This window comes from Mauremys mutica, chromosome 26, assembly GCF_020497125.1.
Source record: "Mauremys mutica isolate MM-2020 ecotype Southern chromosome 26, ASM2049712v1, whole genome shotgun sequence".
Lineage (NCBI taxonomy): Eukaryota > Metazoa > Chordata > Testudines > Geoemydidae > Mauremys > Mauremys mutica.
In genome coordinates this window covers 7660731-7671488 of record NC_059097.1, presented here as the reverse complement: position 1 = coordinate 7671488, position 10758 = coordinate 7660731, and the positions used below count along the sequence as shown (strand labels likewise).

The following is a 10758-nucleotide window of genomic DNA, read 5'->3' as shown; positions in this document are numbered from 1 at the left end:
AGGAGGTCACCTGACCCCTTTGTCTCCAACACCTTTAGTTGCACCTTTGCAGGGGAGGGGCCCGGGCCATCAGTTGCTAGGAGACAGAGTGTCAGGCATTCGGTTGCACTGGCCTTTTGCTTTGCTAGATACTTAAGAACTTCACCCAGCATTCCCAGCCCCCAGTAAGAACAGTCCCACTTCGTCACTGGAGCGGATCATTATTATCCCTACTTGAAAGAGGGAGAAGCTGAGGCTGAGAAAGGAGAATTGACTTGTCTGAGGTCACACGCCCAGGCAGGGGCAGAGTTGGGAATAGGACCCAAGAGCCCTGATTTTCAAACTAACCCTCGGATCTTGAATTTCAGACACTGAATGACCTGAATAAAGTGCTCTCAGATGAGCTCCAGACCAACAACAGTGACAGTAATTATTCAGCAAGTATTTGAGGAGAACTGCAATGTTAGAGAGAATCATGAACTGCTCAGAGACCATTAATGCAGAGAAGCAGCAAAATTCATCAAACATAGAACTGGTTCTGACTTATTTCCTTGGTCTTAAAAGAGAACAAGGACCTGAGTCTCCTCCCTGTCAATAACCCCCTGCTTAGCCAATCAGGGTAGAGACTGAGGACGGGAGGCTGAGGGTTCTCACCAGAGAGCCCAAAGGATGGCCCAGGTCACTGGTGGGGATCACTGCCCGAGCTCTATTTCAGCCCCACATTTTTGGGTGGACCTCCCACAGTGAGAGCTGCAGAGCACTCCCCCGCCACACACACACACACACACACACACACACACCTCTCCTGCTGTTGGGAGGGGAACAGGAGAAAGGACAAAAGAAGCAAAAGACAAAGAGAAAGGAGGGAGGGATGGAAGAAAAGTTAAACAAAAAGGACAAACCCCAATGTCCCCAGTGATTCTAAGGGACAGAATCCCAGGTGCGCAATAAAATTCTGCCTCCTTAAGCTCGAGTTTTCCATGCCCAGAATTCAACTGTCACCAGATGGATCAGACTGAACAGGTTTCAAACCTCCAGGAGGCTCTTACCTTCTAAACAGGGACGTCTGTTTTCTAGTAAAATCACTACAAGGGAAGGAGAAAACTTGAAAGAGATTCCTCCTGGCGTTCACGTCCGTTAACCCGAATACTCTCTCAGTCCTCAAAGAGAGACCTGGAGAAGGAGACTTGCTGAAGCAAAGCCACAGGGGGTCTCTGAAGTTTCTCTGGCCCCTCGCCCCTGTCCTGCCTGGCTGATGTCAGCATCTCTCTGTGAGGTCACCACCTCCCCACCAATAGTCTTTGACCAATAGTCTGAGGTCCTGCAAAAGGCCTTTGTGATGTCACTGCCACACCCCTCCCTTGCTGTGCCAATGTCCTGCCCCTGGCCAGGCACTTTGCAGGTTTGAGCTTCTCCCTGGGGATCAAGGAGCGTTCGTTCTAGGCAGCAAGCCGGCTAGACAGGAAAACATCAGACGCTGCTCCCAATGCTACACTCAGTTTTTCAGAAATTAGTCGACTTTATGGCCAGAAGAGACCATTAGAGCATCTAATCTGACCCCCTGCATATCACAGGCCTCCTGTAGGACACAATAGCTACTTTTGAGGCAAACACATTCCAGAAAGGCATCTAGTCTTCATTAAATGACATCAGGAGATGGAGAATCCACCACTTTCCTTGGTAGCTTTTTCTTGTGGTGAATCATCCTCGCTGTTGGAATTTTTGCGTTTTAGTTGTAATACAAATTTGTCTCTTTTCACCTTCCGGCCATTGGGTCTTGTTAGGCCTTTCTCTGCTAGATTCAAGAGCCCTTTAATACCCAATATTTTCTCTCCATTTAGGCCCTTCAACACTTCAATGAAGTCGCCTTTCAATCTTCTTTTGATCAGAAACAGGTTGAGCTCTTTCAATAGCTCACTAGAAGGTATTTTTTCCAGTCCTCAGAACATTAGGTGGTTCTTTGCTGCCCCAGCTCCAATTTCACAACATCTTTTTCAAATGAGGACACCAAAACTGGAGGCAGTATTCCAGTATCAGTCTCACTGATGCTGTGTCACCTCCTGTGACGTTATTGACATAATCTGTAACTGTATAGATCACCATTGCGACCACTGTTCTATATTTGCAGCCAATATTACAGGGAAGTGGTCGTGTAAGGGGTCTATGGAGAGGTTCTGATTGGCTGATTATAATGATGCTATCTCTAGATGTGTGTCATTTTTTTGTAGTTGACATTATGAATATTGGCTCTATGCTGCCTGTATTTCAAACTTGTGCTCTGCTTCAGGGAATGATACCTTTGTTTAATTGATGAAAACATAAACTAGACACTTAGAGGATTGGAACTGATTTCAGCTGATGGACAGGTTTGCTAGGTTTTTATGTATTTGGACAGCAAAATGTTGAGTGCTCACATTCATTTCAACCATCTTCGTATAGTGGAGCTCCTGAACATAATGGAGAATGAACCTGGGTTTGAACAAAGGACCACTTGATCTGCAATCAAACACTCTACCCCTGAGCTATACCCCCATTACAATGGGAGTATGGAATCGTGATCTCCAGGACTCTGAAGGACAGACCCTGCTTCATCGAGCTCCTTTGCCATTCCCAGACCACAGGTGGTTTTAAAAATGGGGTTTGATTAAACTTCTTAAATGTGGTAAACACCACAGCTTGCACACCCACTGATATAGCTTCTCCCCATGACAGAGCTGCCACCGCCTGGGGAAGTGGATTGACTACACCAACAGGAAAACTCTCCCCCCTCAGCATGGAGCAGTGGTTCTCAAGCTGTGGGTCAGGACTGCAAAGTGGGTCGTGACCCTGTTGTAATGGGGTCACCAGGGCTGGCATTAGACTTGTTGGGTCCTGGGGCTGAAGCCAAAAGTCTGAGCCCCCCAACCCAGGGCTGAATCCCTCAGGCTTTGGTTTTGCCCTCCCCCCACTGGGGCTCAGTCTTTGGCACTCCCCCTGCCCCCCCAAGTGGAGGGGCTTGGTCTTTCTTTCCAGGGCTATGTATTAAGTAAGGTATTTTGGCAGAAGGAGGTTGCAGTGAAAGGACGTTTGAGAAACCCTGGCACAGAGCATCTCCATTACTGAGCTACAGCAGCATAGACTCACTGTTTGAAACATTGACCTGGCCTTAGCCTCTGAATATGTCCAGGCTTGGCTCCCTATGGCACCGTTGTGATCAGACCCTGGAAGTACAGCCATGGAGACACCACATACCAGCCTTGCCGGCAAGGATCAAACCTTTACAGAAAGACACCCATGGTTTTCTAGCCCAGCTACCTAAGGCCTCAGCCACAACCAGTTAACAGAGGGGCCTTTCTACACTCTGGTTCTGTTCTCACTGAAGGGTCATTACAAATTGTTTGCTCAGACCAGCTTCCCCAGCGCACTCACTGCTGTGCAGCTCTGTACATGTGGCCATGGCTGAACAGCAAGAATTCCTGCCCATTTCCCCACTGGCTGGAGCATGGCTAGAGTGTGTTTGTGGTTAATGATGTTGCTGTAGATTGTTCATTCCCTGCCTTGGCATTTCAGACAGTCCCTTTTCCCGTTGTATTGCCAGCACCTCTGTGAGTCCAATAACAGAGGCAGGTTTTCTCTGGGCATTGAGATTTTTGAGGGCATTGGTGGCTCCTTTCTTTCCTCACCCTGGAGTAAACTCAGCTTTTTATTCCATCCTTGATGACTCATGGAATAACAACAGCAGCATGAAGAGGAGAGTGAATATCTCACTGCCAGGGGGAAGGTGGACGCATTCCCTCTGTCTGACCATTGCCATTGCAGGAGAGAAGGTTTCAGTGGAATCGAATGCCCTGGCTCAGACAATAGACACAGGGAGGTTTTGCTGTTCATGGATCTGTGCAAAGGAAATTGTGTGTCTGTGTGAAAATGAGGAGGGATATGAAATGCCCACGTGGTGGTGCCTAAGGCAAAAGGGAACCCTAGAGGATTAGAACAGGATAAGTTCTAAAGCAACATGTTTCTTACTTTGCCCATCTGTTAGTTTTGATTATTATCGATGGAAAGATTTTGCCATTGGGTTCTGCGTTTACACAGAAATTGACATTTACCAACAAATACGTAATTCTTCCAAGTCTGCCGGTGGTGAGTTTAGAGGGACACACTCACTCTTCCCACCCCCCATGCCAGGCCTGTGCTCTCCAGAATGTCAACTTCCCACAGAGCTGGGATCCTTCCCTCATCTCTACCCAGACCACTGCCCCACCCCCACTTCTGGGGTCCCCTCCCAACACTGTCCAACGCCCCTGCTGGCAGGATCCCTTCCCATTCCTTTCATTTCCTGCCTCCCCTCTGAGCAAAAGCTCTGCATTGTTCCCACACTGGGAATTGAACCCAGGCTACCTGGGTGAAAACCAGGGATCCAAATCACGAGACCATATGGAACTTGTATAATCAATAGCACATTTACACATTCACACCCAAAAATTCAAAGTAGCCATTCAAAAAACCTTCAAAAACAGACTTCAAAGAGAAATTGCAGAGTTACAATTGATTTGCAAACTGAACACCATTAATTTGAGCTTGAATAAGGACTGGGAGTAGCTGGCTCACGACAAAAGCAATTTTCCCTCTCTTGGTATTGGCACCTCCCCATCAATCATGGGGAGAGGACCACATCCACCCTGACTGAATTAGCCTTCAACACTGGTTCTCCCCTCGTACGGTAACTCCCGTCACTTCATGTTCCAATCTATATTTATGCCTCTATCTGCAATTTTCACTCCATGCATCTGAAGAAGTGGGCTTTTTACCCACGAACGCTTATGCCCAAATAAATCTGTTAGTCCTTAAGGTGCCACCGGACTCCTCATTGCTTTTAATACTAAGCTGATCTTAACCCTTTCAGTACCCTTACAAACTCAGATGCTTCTCACCACAGGCTGGCTGGGGGCTTTTCAGCCAGGCTCTCCCCTTTCATCAGCGCTTCAGTTGCTTGGTGTGGGGGTGTCTGTAGATGTAGGTGACAGAGCGAGATAAAGCCTGGCAAATGTCTCCTTTTATCATGTCCTTTCTTCCCTCATGGCTTTGCCCCCCCTCCCCCTTCAGAGTCAGGTGAGCATCACTGCGTCTCTCCAAGCAAGTCTGAGCAATTCCTCATGCAGTGTCCTCATGCAGGTGAGTCAGTGCATTGTAGCTCCCTTGCTGGACAATGGCTGTCGATGGGTTGTTTGACACCCTGTCCGGGTGCTGGTTATTTTCCTTGCTGTTGCCACTGGGGAGCTAATATTTGGCTGACTCCCCCACCTTGCAGCACAGTGACAACCACACTGCACAATTCTCATAACTTCATATGCATGAATGGTCTACATCTATGGGTAGAGAAGTGACTTTCAGCAGATCATATCCTTTCCCTGATACCTTACAAGTCATGCTCTATATGTAAGATCATGATGATTATGGGAGTTACAGCCGCTCCCCCAAAGGTATAGAATGTCACACTGAGATTCCATGTTCATTTGTTCTGTAACAGCATTACAGAGATCCAATGACTGACCAATGGCATTTCCAAGTGCTAAAATAGCAAGCGATGTCGGTCTCTCATTGGCCATCAGCGACTGAAGATGTGGTTTAATGAGCTGGAGCTTCAAGGTGAGGGTGGCTCTGTCCACTGCCTTCCGTTGCGCTGCTGGGCCCCAAGACCCTGGTGGCCAATATGTGACGCTGGGAGAAGAGAGTGGGGTGGCAAGTGGTGGCAGGACTTTTGCCACCAGGGTCTAGCAGCCCAACTTCCTCCTGATACTGCTGGCCCCCCGTCGCCTTCAGGTAACCCAGGAACTAAGGCAGGAATAGGGCGAGGAAGCGAGTAAAGCCGAGCAAGGAAGGCAAAAGTGAATCTTGTCTTCATGGGCCGCTCGCAATGACGTCCTTTTTTCGTGCCACAGCTGACAACAACATCCCAGACAGAAAAGCAGGAGGCCAAAAAGAAACCGAGCAGCTGCTGAAGTAGTTCAGTTGGGAGCATGCTAGACTAACAGGCTCTTCTGTCCCCCTTTGTGCACGGGTGGGATGTTTTCTGAAAATGCAGCAGTTCCTTTAACTGCCACGAGTCCCTCATTTCAGGCTATGCAGCAGGAAAAGACAGCATGGGCTTCTGCACCAAGTTGGCCCACTTGACCTTTCATTCTTCTCTTGCTCTTTGTCAGCAAGGGGAAGAAAAAGAAGCTCTCCCTCAAGCTGGAGTCACAAGGGCGACGTAAGGATGACTTCCTGAGTGCCCGCTCCAGTCCTCTGCTCTGCCAGCTGACCCATTGAAGGGCTGCCACCACTTTCTCCAGGTTTGTCCATCGGTCTGTGCCAGGGTGAGCAAGAGCCAAGAAAATGGAGTTTCTGTAGTGTAGTGGTTATCACGTTTGCCTAACACGCAAAAGGTCCCTGGTTCAAAACCAGGCAGAAACATGCTGGTTTCCTTTTCCCAGATCCTCTTGCTGTTCAGGAAGGCCTCCTCCTTCTCCTATTGGCCTGTCCCTGGGATAACTCCAACCCCTGCATGACAGAGGGTGCTGACAGCAGTGGAGAAAGCACCTTGGCGTCAGGCTGGAGAACCTAGAGGAGTGCGGCGTGTCACCTTTTGGAGGCTTGTAGCTTGGCCTCCTCTGCTGTTGGAGGTTGGCCGGTGGAGGCCGGCTCTTCCTGCTGGCCTCCTCTGTGTGACTTGCCAAAGGAGGAAGTGAGGCAGGAATGGGGCAAAAGAGGAAAGTCGAGCTGAGGAAGGCAGGGCAGAAAGTAAGCACATCATTGCGGCTAAGTGGGGTTAGTAGAGCGTCACCATTCGTTCTGCAAAGCCGGGGGAGGTGCGGTTGGCTGCTGGGAGGCAGAATCCTGTGCCTGCCTCTTGGCTTCCCAGGGGTGGCTCCTTGCAGCCCAGGAGAAGCGGGTTTCTGGGGGGACGGAAAAGCAGCAATGGCGAGGCTGAGTGGGCTCCTTTCTGGCCGACATGGTGGGCTGTGGAGGGTTTGGGAGTTGCCTGTAAGCCATAAGTGGATTTGGTGCAGTGAAAACCGCTGCTCCATTCTGGCTGACCTGGGGGCGCCATTGATGACATGGGAGTGGGGACAGGGCGCTGGCTGTGAGCAAATGGGATCCAGGAAGCCCCAGCCTGCCCCTCCAGGGGCCCCAGTCATCTTCTTCTCTCCTGCCATGGGGAGCCCGGCCTTAAGCCTGCCCAGCATGCGCTGCAGCTCGAGCATTGAGCCTTCCTGTGTGGCCTGTGCTGGAGCTGACCCTGGACCCCTGTGGGGCACTGTTGGGGGAAATCCCGACTGCAAATAATTCTGGACACAAGATCAACCCATTGGGTCGAATGGGGCAAGCTGGAGGCCTGGTGCCTTAGTCCGTGGGGCCAGCAGGTCAAGCCATTTTCCTGCATGTGGGGGAGGCAGCTGCTGTGGTTCACCCTTCCTGCTCCCTGTGCTGCTGCACCCTAAAATCCCTGTGGGCCGGCAAGATGGGCTGGGAGCCTGGAGAGAGGAGGCAAAGGGGTGGCCCGAGCCCCCTTGGCCACTGCCCCTGCCCCAGGCAGCCCACAGAGACCTGATGCCTCCCCAAGTGACACACGGAGATGTGCCGGCAGCGCTAAGGCGGCTCCCTGCCCACTCTGCCCCCTCCCTCCCTGCCACACTGCTCCTGGAAGTGGCCGGCATATCCCTGCAGCCCGGAGTGCAAACGCCACAGCTGACCCGCCCCCGTATCCCACTGCCTAGGAGCCACTGCCGGAGGGGAGTGTGTGCCAGTCACTTTGGCAGCTGTGCTGCCCGTGGGAAGCACCTCCACTCCCGACCACCTCCTGCAGCCCTACCCCTGCCCCAGCACAGAGGCTCTCTGTGTCTTGAACAAGCACTTTCAAGGATTGGCCAAGAACTTCTGCTCTGTTTCTGTGAAAGAGACACAAAAAAGGGAGCCCAACGGAGAAGTTTAGTTCGCAAGCACAAACTGGCAGGGCCAAGCCTGGATCTCTCAGTTACTCAGAAGGCTCTTCAGCCAGCTCTTCCCAAAGGCCAGTCTCTAGAGGCTTTTGTGACATGCTGTACTTCAAAATAGCTCCCTGTAGCTCACATAGTCATCATTCATATATGGCTGTGATATGTCCTACCAACCAGTCCATGTAAGTTATCATATGAAAAGTCATGATCTGCTGAAATCGGTTATTCTGTCCAAATATGTATAGCATGAGGGTGTGTGAAGTTATGCATTTTGCTGTATGGTTGTTACTGAAATAGGCTATAATTTTGCTAGTGACCCCTGCCGAGGAGGGTGTTTAACAGCCATGAATCAGCAGAGGAATTGTAATTAAGGGATTTCCAGTTCAGTGACAGATGCCCAAACACAACACTGTGGGGACTGCTCAAGTCTATGACTCAGTTGCACAAGACCACACCAGGAGGATTCCCCAACCTAGTGACTCAGCAGAGCCCACCCGGACACGTCTGGGCAAGTGTCTTCTAGACACTTGAACTAAGGATATAAAATAGGAGACTGTGGCATCATGTTTTTGCCTTTCTCCTCCCCCACCTATGCTGGAAGCAGCAGGAATCCTGAGAAAATGAAGGTCATCTGAGGACAGTAATCCAGGTTTTAGGGGGAATTCTATGTATTAAGGAAGGTAACATCCAGTAGGATGAGAAAATTGCTTGACCTAACTACTGCCTAGTGTAATAAGGTGTAAAGTTTAGATTTTGCTGTGGTCATCCAGTGCTTAGTGCTCTGCATTCTGGCCTCAAGAGCCATGGATGCAAGTGGAGTTACGATGACCTTTTCCTTGTCTCCACATTTCTTATGTGCCTCCTTCTGACACTTGTCAGAAAAAACAACTGGTTTCTTTTGCAAGCATTTGCATTGCAAGGCAGAGGCAGTCTTCTCTGTTTCCGCAAAAGATTCACCAAAAGGTGGGAAGAGCAGACACATTTGTTAAGGCACCACTGGGAGCTGCATCCCTAACTCCACTTTACCTGGCAGGTGAGTCACCCAGCTTAGCCACGGTGCGACTCCCTGGGACTTTTCTCCCAACCGCTCCATTTTTCATCAATGACAATCAAAAGGAAGGTGACATGACATCTGTGTGTGAACATCTCCAGGGAATCACAAGGATGTGTGGCGCAGGCTCTCGTGTTGCAGCAATTGCAGTTTAAGCAACCGCCATGCCAATGCCAGTCATAGCAGCCTTTTAATCAACTCCAGGTTTGTGATTTGATTGTTTCCAATGCTTCTCTCCAAAGAAGCCTTTTCCTTAGCAAGCAATGACTTGGATACCAAGGGAGGCCTCTTCTGTTTCCTAGGAAGACACAGGAAAATGTGAGCAGAGGAGACAAAAGCCATACAACAAGGCACCACTGGGAGTTGAACCCAGGATCTCCTGTTTACTAGGCAGGTGTTTTAGCCAGCTAAGCCATGGTGCCTGCCTGAAGAAGGTTTTGGCAACTGTTCCATTTGATGGTTCAAGTCAACACCTGCAAATTCTAAAGTACAAACATTCCCCATTTCCCTCAAGACTTGCAGATCTTGAGGTGTCTGGCTCTCTATACACAGAAAGCCACAGCTGAGTAGACAGAGGACTTCTAACATGTGCCTCTCCCACCAGTCACTGTGATCATATAATGGTTAGTGATCTGTGTTTCAGTCGCAGCAACCTCGGTACAGTTCTGAGTCATGGTAACCTTTCCTTCAGCTCCAGTCAGGAGAAGGCTTGCTGGAGCAGCCCATATATAAAGAGCTGCTCAGCACAGCAAGAGTTAGTCACTCCTTGGAGTTTGAGGAGGGAGGATTGGCTGCCAGGAAGGAGCCGGGAGGGCACCATGATCAGAGTAGTGCTGGGGTAAGGGGTACATGAGTGACCTCCTGGCTGACTACTGCCAGACTAAGGCCCTGATACAAAGGTGGAGGAAGGTTCTAGGTCTGTTGGGAAATGGTCCAGGGAAACAGATGGCAGGGTTGGAGGTTCACACCTTTTGCCTCAGTATCCACTGACACAGGTGGCTACACCCTGGACTGCAGCCGGCCACTGAGGCAAGTGTCTGGGTAGAGGACATCCCCCCCCACCCAGCAGGGGGGAGAGAACTGAGTGGGGCACAGCCAGAGGGCTGTGTCCATAAGAGGACACTGAAGTCCTGAGAGCAACATGGGTCCTAATGATAGAACAGATGGTGGCCAGACGCTACTAGATGAAGGTGCACCGGTGAACCAGAGCTAATTGCTAGGATGGTCAGCAGGAGGTGCTGTGGTGAGGCATGCCCCATGGCACCAAGACTTAGCCGCAAGGAAGGCTCTCTCTGTCTTGAACAAGCACTTAGAAGGATTCTGCTGACAGATCTTTTCTTTTTCTGAAAAGAGATACAAAAAAAAGGAGCCAACAGACACACTAGGTTCGGCAGGGAAGAACTGTCGGGCCAAGCCAGGCTCTCCTGATTAGTAGGAAGGTTCTTCAGCCAGCTCTTCACAAAGATCACTATCTAGAGACCTTTTAATAGCCACTGCAGATGTTCACCACAAAAGAGATGCCAAAATGGAGTTCTCCACTGCCTGCAGCCATCACGCTACCAGGAGTTCTGTGCACAGAGAGGCCCCTGCTGGTGGGAAAAGGCTTTGGTAGAGACTCTTCTGACACCACCCGTTCTCATATAGTGTTTAGCGCTCTGTGTTGTGGCTTCAGCATCCACAGATGCCAGTTCAATTGGGGGACATTTTTCCTGTCTCCACATTTGTCTAATGGCTCCTTTCAACACTTGTCACCAAAAAGACCTGTTTCTTTTG

The 10758-nt window shown here is 50.1% G+C and overlaps 2 non-coding genes across 2 annotated transcripts; one reads left to right on the top strand and one right to left on the bottom strand.

Annotated features, from left to right (window-relative positions):
- Positions 1-6338: 6338 nt before the first annotated feature.
- On the top strand, positions 6339-6411 carry TRNAV-AAC. The gene has a single exon. It is a non-coding gene; the product is annotated as a tRNA-Val (tRNA).
- Positions 6412-9333: 2922 nt separating this feature from the next.
- Positions 9334-9407, bottom strand: TRNAT-AGU. The gene has a single exon. It is a non-coding gene; the product is annotated as a tRNA-Thr (tRNA).
- Between the last annotated feature and the right edge of the window lie 1351 nt (positions 9408-10758).